Here is a 470-nt window from a genome sequence, read left to right on the forward strand (position 1 = left end):
CCCTGGTGTATCTGACCCCTGGTGTCTCTGTCCCCTCGTGTCTCTGTCCCCTCGTGTCTCTGTCCTCTCGTGTCTCTGTCCCCTCGTGTCTCCGTCCCCTCGTGTCTCCGTCCCCTCGTGTCTCTGTCCCCTCGTGTCTCTGTCCCCTCGTGTCTCTGTCCTCTCGTGTCTCCGACCCCTCGTGTCTCCGACCCCTGGTGTCTCTGTCCCCTCGTGTCTCTGTCCTCTCGTGTCTCTGTCCTCTCGTGTCTCCGTCCCCTCGTGTCTCTGTCCTCTCGTGTCTCTGACCCCTCGTGTCTCCGACCCCTCGTGTCTCCGTCCCCTCGTGTCTCCGACCCCTCGTGTCTCTGTCCCCTCGTGTCTCTGTCCTCTCGTGTCTCTGTCCTCTCGTGTCTCCGACCCCTCGTGTCTCTGTCCCCTCGTGTCTCTGTCCTCTCGTGTCTCTGTCCTCTCGTGTCTCCGACCCCTCG

Source organism: Limanda limanda, chromosome 13 (genome assembly GCF_963576545.1).
Source record: "Limanda limanda chromosome 13, fLimLim1.1, whole genome shotgun sequence".
Taxonomy (NCBI): Eukaryota; Metazoa; Chordata; class Actinopteri; order Pleuronectiformes; family Pleuronectidae; genus Limanda; species Limanda limanda.